Source organism: Schistocerca americana, chromosome 6 (assembly GCF_021461395.2).
Source record: "Schistocerca americana isolate TAMUIC-IGC-003095 chromosome 6, iqSchAmer2.1, whole genome shotgun sequence".
Lineage (NCBI taxonomy): Eukaryota > Metazoa > Arthropoda > Insecta > Orthoptera > Acrididae > Schistocerca > Schistocerca americana.
Genome location: NC_060124.1, coordinates 266,392,205 through 266,410,276, shown reverse-complemented (window position 1 = coordinate 266,410,276; position 18,072 = coordinate 266,392,205).

Genomic DNA, 18,072 nt, shown 5'->3' with positions numbered 1-18,072 from the left:
ATAAAAATCGCAGGGAGTAAGGTCTGGTGACCTGGGAGGCCACAGACGATGACATTGATCTTGTGCTCCTGCTCTTCCAATCCACCGTCCTGGAATGGTGTTATTTAGGTACCGTCGTACAGGTTCAGAGAAGTGTGGTGGGGCGCCATCTTGCATGAAGATGAAGTGATTTGAATCTTCCTGAAGTTGAGGAAATAGCCAGTTTTCTAACATGTCCAGGTAAATGGTTCCTGTGATAGTTTTCTCCATGAAAAAGAAAGGTCCATAAACTTTGTTTACCGAAATTGCACAAAAGACGTTAACCTTTGGTGAGTCTCTTTCATGTTGAATAACGTCCCTCGGAGTTTCACTCGCCCAAATTCGTACGTTATGCCGATTAACTTTACCAGAAATGTGAAACGTTGATTCATCTGAAAAAATTAATCGTTCGGCAAAATTGTCCTCTTCCATGTCCTGTAGAATTGCAGTTGAAAATTCGAACCTTTTGTTGTGGTCGTCAGGACGCAATGCTTGCAATAACTGCAGTTTGTACGGCTTCATGTGCAGACGCTTACTCAGAACGCGCCATACCGTTGTTTTAGACATGTTTAGTTCGTGACTTGCCCGTGTCGTGGATTTTCTAGGGCTCCTTTCGTAAGCTGCACGGACACGCTCGACATTTTCATCCGATGTGCGTGGACGACCCGTGCTTTTTCGCTTGCAGATGCAACCATCTTCTACGAATCTGTGATGCCACTCATAAATTTGCTTATGACGAGGCGGCTGTTTGTTGAATTGACGGCGGAATGCACGTTGCACACCAACAATGGACTCTAACTTTGCAAATTGCAGCACACAAAATGATCGTTCCTGTGGTGTCGTCGCCATTTTCCTACAAACAAACGCCAGCGCCACTGCGGATTTGCATGGAACTTCTGCGCGGACCATTGAAAAACTTTGAACCTTTCTCTGACAAGAAACGTTTGAATTGTGTTTCTATCATTTGTAGTTTTTGAGAAATAAATGTTTGAAATCTGCTCTTTCTTTTTGAAACGCCCTGTACAGTAGTCAGACAAGTTAAGAACTTTTATAAATAAAAGTGTTATTTTTGTATTCATGCTCTGAACATCAATATTGTGGCGGTAAGCTTTACCGAACTGCTTCTGTCCATGTGCTCTTATTTCTTCACTCGTCATGGCTCACGATTTTTCTTTTATGATTGTTGATTCCTAAATTTCTTATCACATTTTTTTATTATCACTCTCTGTAGCGTCTGCAGTAGTTATCGTTGTTTCTTGGTTGAGTCTCATTGCTTTTATGTACATTATTTTGTCGTATAGGAAGTCGTTGACTCGAAATATGGCTAAATGATCTGCGTTACACTGCAATTCACAAAATACTTGTCCGCCTTCCGACTCTCGAACGGTACGCGGAAAAAAACGAGCACTCAAATCTTTCTGTGCAAGATCAGATTTTTGTTATTTTTCAGTTACAATCATGTCTTCTTTTGTAGATGGGCACCAATAAAATATTTCCGCAATCGGAAGAGAAAGTTGATGCTAAAAACTTCATGAGGAGATTCTGTCGCAACCAAAAACGCCTTTGTTTTAATTATTGCCATCCCAATTCACGTACGTTTCATTCTTTATGCGAAGACTGTAGAAAGTGTCCGGTTGGAAGGTAACGTTGGGATACCTATAATGAACCTCTGCCCCGGAATGTTCTATGGCACAGGGCCACTCTGAAGGTGCACCACTGTAAAACTAAACTCAATGGAAGATTTATATGCAAATAACTGATTTGTGGTACCACCAGTGAAACTGAAGTTGGTACAGTGTATGGCATTCCAAATTCACGCCCATTACCTTCAACATAGACAAAATTAATACATTTTCATAGAATGGTACCTTCTGGAATAGAGAATTTCAGTCAAAGTAACAACAGATTTACTACACATAGATCAAGAATGACATCAGACACAGACAGATATTCCATTCAAGAACCTGTTTAATGAAACACAGTATGTGCTGATGTACGCCTGACAAAGTTGTGGAGTGGGTGAAATAATTTACTACGTCTCCTACTTTAAATATTGATCCAGCTATCTGACTTTGTCAGTGATTGTGAATTACAACGCTGCGAGATAGCGCGGTAAGCAAACATTGAACAGCCACTGTTGCTGTTTTAAAGAGCACAATGCAGACAGTGAGCATTCACCCTAAACGTTGTCCATGAGTCAGAGCTACCAAAAGCTCCACATTCAACTGGAGGAGTCTGCAGTGCTGCCACCAGTGCGCCTCCGCGCCCACCCGAACAGTGGACCTCAGTCTACTTCTGTCTTTCCAGGATCCTGGACAGCATCTCCCGATCAAAAACGAAGACACGATCTAATGTGTATCCATACTCTCGCCCAAGTACATGATCCGATTAGCCTCGTGGCCAAAATCCAAATCCTTTTCTCCGTCACTTCACTATCATTTCTCAGAACACTACACATCTCGAAATACTAAAACTACAAATCTAAGTGCGGTAGCCAATCGCATAATTGTCTTCTCTCAGTACAGACACCTCCAGGAGAAAAGGCAACTTTCTGCCCTCCAATCTAATCACTTTCTGCGGCAGACGCCCTCCCTCACATCTTTTGACATCGTCATCGGATTCCCAATCAAGACAGTGTTCCTCTAATCGCGTGGGAGATCATTTGGCGCGAGTGCTTACGCAGAGTCTAAAAAGCGCAACACCTATCCAGCTGACAGTGTATCATGTGTTCAGCCTCCCATCGAAGTGAAATATTTTCATGATGCTTATATATTTAGATCTCACAGGAAGGTCTACAGAAAATCACTGGGTGGATACCAGTGGGATATGATGAATACACTATGCGCAACATGGATCAATTATAAGATCGACGGTCCGTCACGATTCGGTTAAACAAGCTGTGAAACAGCCTGTAGGAAGCCAAGGGGATAATGCAAGCGCTCCTATGCCCGATACAGGAGACAGACGCGGTCCTGCCCTTGCTCTTAGGGAACGGAAAAAATATATTGTAGTTAGGTGCTTACTTTTCAAGCCTTTTTAAGGCTTCTTTTAAGCCGCCGTTCGTCTTCCAGAATATAAAATTACTCCATACCAACAGGTAAGCCCCCCCCCCCCCCCTTCAATCTATCGTGTAGGTGCCCCTGGGATATGTATTATGGCCCACTAAGGGCACTTCTCTTCATATGGCTGGGTGACCCTCTGCTGTTCTCACCATTTTCTCCAGTTCGCCACGCTTCCAGCCTGCTGAATACACCTGCACCTGCGCCCCTTCCTTGTTATCTGAATGGACATCAATAAAGTGACCCTTCCAACAAAGGCGACATTTCTGTTTTCTATGGCCGGCAAGCTTCCCTTCGCCCAGCTGGAGCTATGACTGTCTAACAAAACCGTACTACCAAACACGAACTTTGTCCTGTCACTCAAATTACTCATTGCGATGAGATACCAATGAACTCAGCACCCAACCACAGTCAACGCTCTTTCATTAGCAACATTCAGGTCACTGTGACTTCCTAACTGGTTCATCTACATCTACATGCATACTCCGCAATCCACCATACGGTGCGTGGCGGAGGTTACTTCGTACCACAACTAGCAACTTCTCTCCCTGTTCCACTCCCAAACAGAACGAGGGAAAAATGACAGCCTATATGCCTCTGTACGAGCCCTAATCTCTCTTATCTTATCTTTGTGGTCTCTCCGCGAAATATAAGTTGGAAGCAGTAAAATGTTACTGCAGTCAGCCTCAAATGCTGGTTCTCTAAATTTCCACAGTAACGATTCACGAAAAGAACGCCTCCTTTCCTCCAGAGACTCCCACCCGAGTTCCTGAAGCATTTCCGTAACACTCGCGTGATGATCAAACCTACCAATAACAAATCTAGCAGCCCGCCTCTGAATTGCTTCTATGTTCTCCCTGAATCCGACCTGATAGGGATCCCAAACGCTCGAGCAGTACTCAAGAATAGGTCGTATTAGTGTTTTATAAGCGGTCTCCTTTACAGATGAACCACATCTTCCCAAAATTCTACCAATGAACCGAATACGACTATCCTCCTTCCCCACAACTGCCATTACATGCTTGTGCCACTTCGTATCACTCTGCAATATTACGCCCAAATATTTAATCGACGTGACTACTAATGGAGTATTCAAACATTACGGTATTCTTTTTCCTATTCATCTGCATTAATTTACATTTATCTTCATTTAGAGTTAGCTGTCATTCTTTACACCAATCACAAATCCTGTCCAAGTCATCTTGTATCCTGCTACACTCACTAAACGCCGACACCTTCCCGTATACCACAGCATTATCAGCAAACAGCCGCACATTGCTATCCACCCCCTCCAAAAGATCATTTATGTAGATAGAAAACAACAGCGGACCTACCACACTTCCCTGGGGCACTCCAGATGATACCCTCACCTCCGATGAACACTCACCATCGAGGACAACGTACTGGGTTCTGTTACTTAAGAAGTCTTCGAGCCACTCACATATTTGGGAACCAATCTCATACGCTCGTACCTTAGTTAGGAGTCTGCAGTGGGGCACCGAGTCAAATGCTTTCAAAGTCAAGGAATATGGCATCCGTCTGATACCCTTCATCCATGGTTCGCAAGGTATCATGTGAAATAAGGGCGAGTTATGTTTCGCAGGAGCGATGCCTTCTAAAGCCGTGCTGATGCACGGACAGCAAGTTCTCTGTCTCAAAGAAATTCATTATATTCGAACAGAGAATATGTTCGAGAATCCTGCTACAAACCGATGTTAAGGATATTGGTCTGTAATTTTGAGGATCCGTCCTTCTACCCTTCTCATATACAGGCGTCACTTGCGCTTTTTTCCAGTCGCTCGAGACTTTACATTGGGCAAGAGATTCGCGATAAATGCAAGCTAAGTAAGGGGCCAATTCAGTAGAGTACTCTCTGTAAAACCGAATTGGAATCCCATCAGGACCTGGCGATTTATTTATTTTCAACCCATTCAGCTGCTTCACAACCTCAGGGATGTCGTCCATACGGGAATCTGTACGAGACTCAAACGGCGGTATGTTTGTACGATCCTCCTGCGTGAAAGATTTCTCAAATGCAAAATTTAAAATTATTAGTGTCCTAACTGCACAATATCAGTAATTAAAGTGAAAAACAGGCGAGTCCAAGCGACTTCCTGTCTTTCAACTACGTCGCATTTATATGTTTTACCATGAACATGTAAGGTTGCTCAGTAAAAATGGGTCATCTCGCCTTTGAAGAAGGCAGCAAAATTTAGACTCATGGAATAGAGCTACAGCTGCAAGAATTGACAGTTAATGCAATAATCGATTGTTAGCACTCTTCTGTCAGCATTCAGTTTATTTCCTCAGTGAAGTTAGACACTTCTCTTTGCGGCCTGAAAATGGCTTTCTCGATAGATGAAAACTTTAAATTGTGCCAGCATATATGAAGACTGGTCCGATTAAAAAGACTCGCAACATTTTTGGTGTCACGTACCCATACAGACAATTATAAGCAAAGGGAGTCTCTATAAAAAATGGCGCATCTACGGATCTGTGCAAAATCTAAAACGGCAAAGAATTGCTTCAGTTCACACACCAGAAGTAATTGTAGAAATTTACCGAAGAATTATTCAAAGCCCTAAGAAGTCGACACGCAAATTGCTATGAAAAGCGCATGTAATTGGGAGTAGCCAGCGGATATTGAAAGCTCGTAATCAGAAGCCATATTGTGCGACGGTTGTCCACCAATTACCGTAGTATGACAGTCATAAACGTATATATTATTGTATGTAGCTTTTGAATAACATCAACGACGATTTGATACGCCCTTTCCATCACATCACGAGTTTTGAATCATGATTTCTTCTTTCCGGTCATTTGAATTCGCAAAACACGAGGTACTGAGAAACGGCGAATATTATCACTGCGTGTCAGCAACCACTCCATGATGAAAAAATCGGCCTTTGGGCTGGTGTAGCAGGAACGAGCATCATTGGACCTATATTTTTGTCACCGCCCTAAACATTGCTTCACATTTGGAAATTTTTTATACGTTTTGAGCTCGAATCGCTGAATATGAAAGACAATAGCCTTCTTCCAGCAAGCAGGGGCAACATGCCTCACGTCTAAGGTTTCCTTGGGACAAGTCAATGACGTCTTCACTGAGGAACGATCTGCCAGCAAATATTTATGGCCGCCGCGTTCGCCGGATCATACAACATCTGACTATTTCCTGTGGTGACACTTGAAGGGAAAGGTCTACGATGCAAATGAACCAATACAGGGAATTAAAGATATCAGAGCCGGCCGATGTAGCCGAGCGGTTCTAGGCGCTTCAGTCTGGAACTGCGCGACCGCTACGGTCGCAGGTTCGAATCATGCCTCGGGCATGGATGTGTGTGATGTCCTTAGGTTAGTTAGGTTTAAGTAGTTCTAGGGGACTGATGACCTCAGATGTTAAGTCCCATAGTGCTCAGAGCCATTTGAACCATTTTTGAAATATATCAGCAGTGAAGGTCGCCCATCGATATCGAAACGTTACATCGATTGTTCCTGATTATGCTTTGAAGTCCACAGCTGTGTGTAGATGTTGCAGGGGTCACTTTCACCATCTTCTATCAATGCATTTTTCACTGTGTTTTTCATAGTAAACAAATGATAGGCTGTTTCACCTCTTCGTTTCTGTAATTTCGCTGCATTTTCTTTACACTCACACGGGCTATTTTTCTGTGTTCTACCCTGTATCTAATTTAATTAAATCTGTCTCTTACTCCCCTGTATTTTTCCTCCACTCCCGTCATTAATAATGTCATTTATTTAGGCAGTATAATTTCCTGCTATAGTTGATGAAGACTGATGTCCCCGCATTTCAGTTGATAGATTAGCAGATTCTATCATTGCTATCTGCTGATACGGAAATGGTGTATGGCAACATCTCACTTGTATTCCGCGAACAACCAAATAACAGCGACTACATACTCAGTATGATATATAGAGAACTTCCATAGCCACTCATATATAAATGCAATTTTTGAAACGGAGCTTTGGAAGATTTCTAAAGTTGTTCCAACAAAAGTCGTTTTGCCGTCATGGTAGCAGGTCTGCAGGTCAACGATTCCAATGTATTTGTGACGTCGAGGGTAAAAGAGAAGTCGGGTTCAAGTTTAATGACCTTTATATGCAAACGCTGTGGTCGAAATGGTTGCGGGTATTCCAGGCGGTACCACACTACGGGTTTTCTGCCCCTTAATGGGACGTGAACATGTTGACTGTTGGATATGTGTCGCTTAGAGGGCAGCACCTGTCCGCACTCCGGAGTCTGGTTCACCCTGCGGGAATCGACCGTCGTCCTCCAGAATGCGAGTCCAGTGTGCTAGCTACTGCTTGTTATCTATGGATCACCCATTGAGACTGATAATGAGCTGATAGCGCGCATTATGGCAGCCTCCGATGGATGCCTCCCCTTTGCCAAGAATGTTGAAAGACAGCACCATTAAATTCTGCGTCATTCCATGGCGCGCATTCAAGCAGGAGAGCAGAATTTCGAACGTTATTTGTAGCCGTCTTCAAATAAAAGCCATTGAAGTTCTCCCCAACTTCTCATTTACGTAGACGCCACAAATACATTGAACGTTGCCCTCCAGACCTGCTACCATGACAGCTCGTATGGCATGTTGTGTGCCTACCCTTTTTGGCGGCGCGCGACGCTGTTCAACGACGCCTAGTGCTGTACACTTGTATGGGATGTGATCATGAATTGCTATGTGAAAAATGTTTGATATGACCCCCTGTACGAGCCCTCACATTTTTTACATTCATTTCGGGTACTATCTAACACTGTGCATCCGCACGTAATTGTACAGACTACGCCGAGAACGTAGACCATTTCGCCTTTTTATGGCTGTGTTGTTGAACTCGTAACTTGGTAAATCTGTCACTAAGAATACCTGTCACCACATAAAGTAAAAAATATGTTCGGATAAGTGATGGAATCTGTTCCTGTCCTTGTGGCGTGAGTACTGAGTGAATGGTGGGAGTCAGAAAGATAGAAAAACGAATAATTAAAGGATGCCCACAAGGATCGATCTATGGACCAATATTCTTTGATAATTTGGATTCAACTCACCGTACGCCTATCAGAAAACTGAAGCGTCACAGAAGGGCAGAGGTGGTACAGTAACAACAAACTTCATGTTACTGTCATGGTACTGGCATATACACTGTTAAAAGTGGTACCTTTTCAAAAATGGATCCAATCCTGTAATACTACTGAGTAAATCTTGACCTAGATGGACAATTAGGATAGGAACTACTTAACAGATGATTATTTTATATCTCTTGAGGCCTGTAAATGGGTGTTTAACCGAATCAGAGACGCATACATTATTACCAGTTTAATCAGGTGTCAAGTATTGGTCGGCTCTGAGCACTATGGGACTTAGCTTCTGAGGCCATCAGTCCCCTAAAACTTAGAACTACTTAAACCCAACTAACCTAAAAACATCACACACATCCACGCCCGAGGCAGGATTCGAACCTGCGACCGTATCGGTTGCGCTGATCCAGTCTGTAGCACCTAGAACCGGTCAGCCACCCAGGCCGACTGTCAAGTATTCTTCTAGGCTTTATGAGGAGGAGAGGCCACTAATTTGATACATTCTGTGGCTGGAACCTGGGTTAGCACCATCGTGTATAATTGCTTGCCTACTCCTCAAAATATGCTGTCATCTAGAAAGGCCACAGAAGTGGCACGCGTAGTTGCATATCGTCGCTGCACAAATACACTCGAGCTGGCGCTTGGCGCATGTTACTGTATAATGTGCTGTTGGCATGGAGAGCAGAGAGCAGCCCTCTCACGTCCCCATCGCTCACCCTGCTGTGTAGCAAGCAAACAAGTGTTCAAACGGGCTCCAGCCGGCGGAGCACCAGCCGAACACGTTTCTGCGCGAGTGGACATTAACAAGGCAAGTTGGTGCCAGACAAAACATGCCCAGCATCAACCTGCGAGGTATATTAAAGTACGTACTAACGTCTGTGTACAATACATTTAGAAATTGATATACTGTATCTTATAGTTATACGATAGGATGCAGGAAAATTAATGTACCGGTTGATCAAAAAGTCAGTAGAAATTTGAAAACTTAATAAACCGGTGAATAATGCCGATAGAGAGGTAAAAAGTGACACACATGCTTGGAATGACATGGGCTTTTATTAGAACCACCCCACATTGCAAGACGCGTGAAAGATCTCTTGCGCGTGTCGATTGGTAATGATCGTGTGCTCAGCCGCCACGTTCGTCATGCTTGGCCTCCCATGTCCCCAGACCTCAGTCCGTGCGATTATTGGCTTTGGGGTTAACTGAAATCGCAGCTGTATCGTGATCGACCGACATCTCTAGGGATGCTGAAAGACAACATCGGACGCCAATGCCTCACCATAACTCCAGACATGCTTTACTGTGCTGTTCACAGCATTATTCCTCGACTACAGCTATTGTTGAGGAATGATGGTGGACATATTGAGCATTTCCTGTAAAGAACATCATCTTCGCCTTGTCTTACTTTGTTACGCTAATTATTGCTGTTCTGATCAGATGAAGCGCCATCTGTCGGACATTTTTTCGAACGTTTGTGTTTTTTTGGTTCTAATAAAACCCCATGTCTTTACAAGCATGTGTGTCAATTTTTACTTCTCTATCTACATTATTCCGTGATTTATTAAGTTTTGAAATTTACACTGACTTTTTGATCTCCCGGTATATGTAATCACTAACATCTTTCGTACCTCTGTCGTTACTGCAACAAAAGTCTGCAATCATTATATATTACCGCTATTGATACCTGGCAATCGATAATGTGATTTTAATGTAAAGAATCAAATATTTCGGGATTGCTTAACGGAGAACTGAAATAAACCTTCTGGGAATTACACCTGGAAAGAGAAAAACAGAACAACACGTCAGGAAACAAAATGCAGTTAAAGACGTGAGTATGAGTGCAGTAGAGCAGAAAATGAAGCCATGTAAATGAATTACATGAGAAGACTCCAAAAAGTCAGATACTTTGTCAAGGAAAAGAGCTTCTGTTTGATACTGCACTGTACTTCAAAGTGACTTAAATGCATGACACTACTTTTTAACACAGTCATCGAGACTCCGCTAACGGTCCGAACGCACTACCAATCGGTCAGCTATTCGGCGATAGAAATCCGCTCCTACGTCACGGAGCCATTCAAGAGCCGTTCTGTGTTTGTCTTCATTAATGGAAAATCTCTTTCCCTGCAGATGTTCTTTCAGCTTGCGAAAACATGTAAATCGCATGGTACAAGATTGGTCTTCCCGATCAGCGTCACTCATCTCTGTCCGACCTTGGTCTAATTGACACCATTTCCTTCCTGCTACGTTATCAAATTGCTTAATATTAGATACAATAACATGCATGGAATATTTTCTAAGATAATTAGAAATTTTAAGTCCTGAGACCATTACTGGCTATCAAACTCTGCTCACACAGTGGTAGTCTCACTAGAGAAACACGAAGTGAATAAAAAGATTAATATTTTCTGCAAACAGTGGTGCACAGCTTCATTGCATTTAGAGAGCAGCACGGCGGAGTCGCCAAAAACTATTTGTTTCGATCTGGCGACCATCTTCATGTCACAATTAACACTACATCATAATAAAGGAAGACTTCTTAGAGTCAAATAAGTAGTTGTTACATATTGCAGCATCTGACACATGCACATGAAGTTATTATATATTTTAGTTGTCTTCACTGCAATATAATATGATAATAAGTAGATGACAGTCAGTTTCTGCTGACTAACAACTACACCCAGACCGAATAAAGTAATTTCAGGACCTTTGTAGTCAACCGAAACCGGTTATCATTTTGCGTGCGCTGATGTAAAACTTCCTGGCAGGTTAAACCTGTGTGTCCGACCGAGACTCGAACTCGGGACCTTTGCCTTTCAAGGGCAAGTGCTCTACCACCTGAGCTACCCAAGCACTACTCACGACCCCCCCCCCCCCCCCACCTCCACAGCTTCAATTCTCCTAATCTTGTTGTTGGTAAATTATATTCCGATCAAGATAATTAAAACTTATGATACATAATACATATCGGTCTGCTCCATCCATATCAGGACTTCCCATATTATCTGATCATAATGAATAGTGAAGAATGTGTAACATAACAAATGAGACTACTTCTGTCAGATGCTGTAAATGGAAACAATTACATATTTGACAAAAGTGAATATTTCTTAAATTTAATGTTGGGTTATTATCAACTGAGCGAGGCGGCGCATTGATTAGCACACTGGACTAGAATTCAGAAGAACGACGGTTCAAACACACGTCCAGCCATCCTGATTTAGGCTTCTCTTCACGTCCCTAAATCGCTCCAGGCAAACACCGGAAGGATTCTCTTGAAAGGACACAGCTGACTTCCTTCCCCATCCTTCCGTAATCAGATGGGATTGATTATGTCACTGTCTGTACCCTCCCCCAAATCAGCCAACAAACCAACGGTGAATGTGTGACTTCATCACAGTCACTTGACCGAAACCGACTGTCTGTGAAATATATATATATATATATGTGTGTGTGTGTGTGTAAGTGTGTGTGTGTGTGTGTGTGTGTGTGTGTGTGTGTGTGTGTGTGTATTCACAGACAGACGGTCAGTTTTGATTGTTATACAACGCCTTTTCTAAAAATAGTCATTTCTTCATTTTCTGTAAAAATAACAGTGGATTATGTGATAATAATGCCTGATATAAGCTCGGATATCTCATATAGATTACTACTTTACCGGTATTTCAAAACCAGTTTCTGATTCATTTTTGAAGAAGAATATATCTCATTTGTTATGCGAAGGTAGGTTAACTCTTTCAGACAAGATCATATCGGTACCTCAGACATTTCTTGTAGTTTGATCTGCAGCTTACTGCTATAAAAGTTAAACAGCCTACCGTCAAACTGGTTAGCGAAAACATAAAAATGTACAGCTGAATAGATTGTTTCATAGAAGTACTACCGTATAGGGGGGAGCTGTTACGGTACCTAAAGAAACTCAAAGTTCAAAATTGACGCATAAACATGACATAGCTATACTGTAATTTTGTCCTCTGTATAATCAAATGGGTACCTATCAGTACAGATAAGCTACTAAGAAATTATTCCACTTATTACTCAGCATCGTATCTAATCTTTCATTCCGGAAAAGAATTTACCTTTAATATTCGACAAGTATAAGAACTTTTAATAAAATCACATGTTGAAGAAAAGTACTGCCAATAGTTTTAGTGCAAGCAGCACAATGTACCTGACTTATTCGAGAATTCCACGACGAGACTGGGAAAACGTTGGCGCCTTCTTTGGGACACCAGTGAAAACCCCACTAAAACGTTTTTACGGTGATTAGAGTTATCTGTGTTTCTGCACTTTTGTTATTGGCAAAGACCGAAAAATGGGCAAGAAAGGAAGGGAAAAAATGGAGATGTAGTGCCAAGATTCTCGCTTTTGTAGACATATAAGTGTATCAGTGTACTTTTCAGTTCTAAATAACTCTTTTAATGACGATCGTTAATATATGTAAAAGCATACTTGAATTTGATAATAGTTTACCACTGTTTACAAACCAGCTGTTATGTACACAGTGTGTGCTGGGTGTCGAAGTATTCTTCTGAGTGTCATCTCCTTTTTAATTTGATATCAAATGGCCAGCTACTAAGAGGTATTCATTATCGATTAAAGTACTTTAAAAACATTCATGTAGACGAACGACACAGCAAACACCACTTATGGCTGTGTATAGTAATTACCCCTTTCATAAACAAAGCCATCTCAAATTCCTTGAAATACTTACCTTCTAAAGATGTAAATAGGGTCATATGAGATCATTTGCCTTTTCAGCTTTTATATGAAATTTGCAATCACATCTGGATTTTATTGCAGCATTTATTACAGATATATGAAGTAGGTAATGACTTCGATTTAACTGTGTGCCATTGCGATATCGACCGAGCTATTGTTACTTGGTCGAATGTACTGGTTTTTATATATGCCAACACCAATCGATGGCAACACATCTGCTACAAAGCGTGTGGTGATGTGGTGGTCTGCAGTAATTTTTGTATGAATAGACGTCCAAAACGGCTTTCTAAGTGTCATGTGTGAGCCGAATATTCCAGAGTCCTCTGTTACTCTGTGAAGTTTAAATTGATTCACTAATAAAGTAAGTGATAACAATGGGATGCTGAGACCTGTTGTGGTCACTTGGTTTATCTACTGAAAATGATACCATAACTTATGAACACCGAGGAGACGGAAGAATGGTAATAATACATTCATATATTGTGTAATGGGTACAAAACTCTACCAGTACACCGAGGAGACGGAAGAATGGTAATAATACATTCATATATTGTGTAATGGGTACAAAACTCTACCAGTAACCGTGCAGTGGTGAAGAATCTGAGGTGACTCCTACAGAAGGAGACCATGTACTTAGGACATAGGTCACTGAAACGCAAACAAAATTTGAGAACAATAAATCGCCTGTAATAATGTAGCATCATCTTCAAGATAGCTCCAGAAAAAAAAAAAACACTTTGTACACTGCATCAATTAGTGACAGGTTGATGTACCTGGTGTTATTCAATGAAGCTACCACATGTGTATAAAGATGCAAATATAAAATGTAACATTAGTATGCAGATACGAACGAACTTTGTATTGTGAATTGCCTTATGTGTATTTAAGAATGACCAACATTATGCTAGATAATTAAACAATATTGGTATCAGGTCTACAGAGTAAAAGCCTTAATGCAGAATCTTTTGGGTTTGATGCTTGTGGTCCATAAACCTTTTACATTCCTGACTGGTATATGAAAGACTTGTTTTATTTCATAGAGAAACTTGAAGGGCTACCTGTGGCTTCTGGGATAATTCTTGTATGCTTCAGCATAATGTTTTGGACAAAATATATTTGGGTGTTGTACCTCTTCATTACAAACTTCTTAAGCGTCTAAATTGCTGATCAATTTTGTTCAAAATGACACTGACAATGTTTCATTATAACAGCGTATTAATTCTGTAAACATTAGCTGTTCCAGTTAACTCTAATGTATTTACCTACTTTGACAATCTCCTGACAAATGATCATTGTAGTAAGTATGATATTCAAATGATTTATATTTTTGTATGTTATACTTTCTGAGATGTTCCATACTCATGACAATCATTTCATTAGTTTCGCCTATGAAATGAAAACTAAATCTAATCTAGCGAATGTTTTCCGAGGGGATTTGACTGCTCTTTTTCGATATAGTGTTTCAACCTGTCAGTTCTAATGACGAGAAGAATTTTATAAGTAACTTCTCTGTGTCGCAATGGGCCCCTTGGTTGCTACAATCACTAATTTTTATAAGGAAAAATTGGAACAATCAGCACCGCAAAGAAACATACCAGATACCGTCTCGAGTATACGTTTGCGGCTACTAACTTCGTCTATCGTCACAGGACGAAAAACCTTTAAGAAACATAATAAATAATATAATCGCAAAATCCATTTTACCATGGAAATGGAAATATCATTCTTAGATGTTCTAGTGTGAGAGAGACCCTGGAAGTCTGGAACACAAATTTTCCTGAAATTAACCCATACGGACAGATATCTGCAGAAGTATTTGAACCTTTATCCACAGTAAATGGGGCATGATTGAAAGTTGTGTCGACAGAGCCTAAAACATTAGCACCCCTGCATACATGTACACTGAATTAAAACGTCTGAATCAATATTTCGAGAAAACTGGCTCTTCAGGAAAAGACGTAATAGAGTCTTGCAACAAAATAACTGCAGGCCGAAGGACCACGATAAATCGCATCAATGGAAGAAAGTTTCTCTTCACTTTATTAAAAATGTTGATGACCAGATCGGACAGATTTCATAGAAATACAGCTTCAGACAGATTTTTAGACCAACAAAAGGTATAACATCACTACTATCTGTAAGTGATAGACGTCGGCATGTTTGGTACATAAAATTCGGTGTAGGTGTGCTGGGTACACATAGTAACTACAAATTGAAGTGTCACTACAGAGCTGCAGGAACGAAAGTTTTTACCGACTAAGAAAAACAGAAAAATCACAAGCAGCAGATCATGTTCTTGATTTACGAAACCATGAAGTGAAGTTTCCGGAAATCATTTTTTTAACAATAGCGCATCACTATCCACGGCTTTATAGAAAAGTCATAGCAGTTTGGGGAAATTTTTGACAGGAAAACAGAAGCTTGAAACGTTATCGTACTTGGACAGCAACTCTACAGAATCGATATTTAGGTTTTGTCATGTGCATGCGACACTCGATAGTCAATATTGACCTCTGACAACGGTTATCTCTGCCAGTCACGTGTAAACTTCTACCACTCTTCTTCTCCGTAGTATTTAGGTCGCTCACGGTAGTCCGGCATGTCAGTTGGCTAAGGTCAACTGAACCAGGAGAATCTCTCAAGAGGTCCAGAGCAACTCTGAGCGAAACGCTAGAAACGGAAAAGTTCCATTGTCCAGGACATTGGAACAATGAAGAATAACACATACTTGGATGTACTGCATCTCATGTACATACAACAAGCATTAGACGTAGCAAAGAGATACATCATGGAAGGAACAAATGAGATACGTTGTTAGAGAGCGGACGTTTGGAAGGCACTGTACACTTGGCCAAAAGCCAAGACCAAGCACATTAGATCCTCACCGAAATATAGATCACGTTAACGGCGTACAACTTAAAATTAAATAAAGCTAAGAATTAGACACTTCATGTAAAAAGTAGGCAGGAGAAGGTTGGGTAATATCAGACAGTGGATTTTATCGAAGAAGAGCTACTTCTGAACCGCTAATGCACCTGAGAGTAGCTGACGCGTCATTGTACTCTGTTGAATGAACAAAACCGATCACACTATTCTGAATCAAAACAACAGTGTATTTCGGAGTGATCAAGTTGTCTGTTTGTAAGTAAGTAACATTAAACTTTTATTGCATCTCTATAAACAGGTGATACGATTCTCTGTTTTGGAGATGTGGTCATACCTGTTCCATGTAATAACTAACGTAATATTAAACTACCATAACGGTATGTTGCGGTTGGTTAAGACAAAATCACTTACTGTTTGTACCGACCAAAACAGTACGTAAACTTGACAGTGATAGAGTAATGCGAACCAAAATGGGATGATAATAAAATGAAGCAAATCTTAGAAAAATAAAGACATATTGAAATGACCGACAGGGAACAGAACGACTAATATTCAGTTTCAAGAAGTATATTTAGGTAATGATAGTTTATAGAAGAAAACAGACGTGGCAATGAAACATGTTTTAGGAAATAAAATTATTTTCCTGAACTTTCAGTGATAAACAGAAAAGACTGGCATACTCATGTTAAAAATTTAGATAGCCACCTATTGCCGCGGAATAAAAATTACTTTTAAATTTAATATATGAAAATCAGAGTAACTGGAAATAGAGCTCATTTTTTTCATTTCGGGTAGCACAGCAAAATATTTTTGTTAAAAGGAAATTTGAATTTATCCACCTCCGTTGTTTTTTAAAAATATTCACTTTGTTACACCTTACACGATTGGCCTATTTCGGCCTTGCAGACCATTTTCAAGGGCATTATTTGCCAATGTATTGGGTATACATTGATATAATGGGGTAACTATATCATACAAGTCACTGCGCTCGAATACTGCCTGTAAAACAGAAATAGGTCAGTCCTGAAAGATGTAATAAAGTGACTACTCGGAAAGAACAGCCGTAGTGGAAAGATCTCAAATGTCTTGAAATTAAATCATCGGTTCAAATCGAAAACTTCCAGATGTCTTGAAAATAAATCATCGGTTCATATAGACATAATTGGAAACGTATAAAGACTTTTACAACGATTTTATGAAAACAAATGATGATTTAAGGCTGAAGACAGGCTAATTAATGAGTTTGGAATTATAAGCAGATTTCATCTGGAAAAAAATTGACAAAACGTTTTTTATTATTGCAGAATAGGAAAGAGAGTATCTCGTATACGACACGTGAGTTCGGGTGCCAACCATTGAAACAATTTCGTTTTTCGTAACGTGTGACCAGTTCACGAAATTTCAATCACCAACTTCCTCCTATGAATAAGAAAATATTCTGTTGAGCTACATAGGGAGAAATTTTATCATAATAAAAGAAAGAGAAAACAGAGGCCAGGCGGACAGATTGTGCTGTTAATTTTTTCCAGTGTGCTATTCGAGTGGGAAACTTTCTAGAAATAGTCTACAAGTTGTTTCATGAACCGTCTGCCAAGCAGTTACGAGTGAAACGGAGTAGTCACGTAGATATACATTCTTTTTAACCCTGGTGAGCTGAAGGAAATGTTATATGTTCAAGCTTATAACCATTATGCGATAACTGAACCTTTTGCAACAAAGATGACTTTTATTCTGACTGCAAATTCATATCGTCAAAACTTTAAAGGAAAAGTGAAAAGATATTGGTACCAGACGTACCGTCCGCTATACACTATATGGTGGCTCGTGTTTCAGATGCATGTGCCGACCATGGTGATCAGACTGAAGAAGGAAGTACTTGAACAGGATTATGACCACGGATTTTCTACTCTCCACGATTATGAAAAATATAGAGGGTACGGGGCGAAAGAGGAATGATCTGAAGCTATGTACCCTCTACCACACACTGCTCAATGACTCGTGGTTTATAAATGGAGAAACGAACGAGAGGAACCGGATATTCGATTTTTTGTGATATGCTCAACAAATCACGAATTCGCCAACACGAAAAATAAAATGAAGGCGTCTATCGGCAACCTGCGTGAGCCCTAATAAAGTTCAGATCGTTAAGTCGAGAAATATCGCAAGAAACAACCGAAAACATCGCGAAGAGATGGAATAACTAACGAGGTGCTCAACTGGAGAGGGGTAGGATTTCTCCGAAGAAATGATGCCTTAGACCGATAAAGCTTCAGAGAGCTCGAAACTCAA